The following is a 324-nucleotide window of genomic DNA, read 5'->3' as shown; positions in this document are numbered from 1 at the left end:
TTTTATATTAAAAGTCGGCCCATTATGTATAGGATAGGATGAAGATTATATTACGGCATATAGAATTACACTGCAAAGTTAACATTATATTTATATTATGTGTTAGTTCTCTAATTACACTGTGCGTGTTCAGTAAAGATTTTGACGTGCTGCGTTTTCTGTTGTCATGGTAATAAGGTACGCCATGCTGAATGAAAACATGGCAGTGCCTTGCAAACCGTATCTTTGCCATTACGTGCTTTCATCGTACTAAAAGCTACCCTCAGGGCATCAAAACTTCATTCTTGGCAATTAATGCGCTTACGGCGGAGTAATAGCTGCCTT

This window comes from Myxine glutinosa, chromosome 7 (assembly GCF_964187855.1).
Source record: "Myxine glutinosa chromosome 7, kmMyxGlut1.1, whole genome shotgun sequence".
NCBI lineage: Eukaryota > Metazoa > Chordata > Myxini > Myxiniformes > Myxinidae > Myxine > Myxine glutinosa.
Note: the sequence above shows the minus strand (reverse complement) of the source record.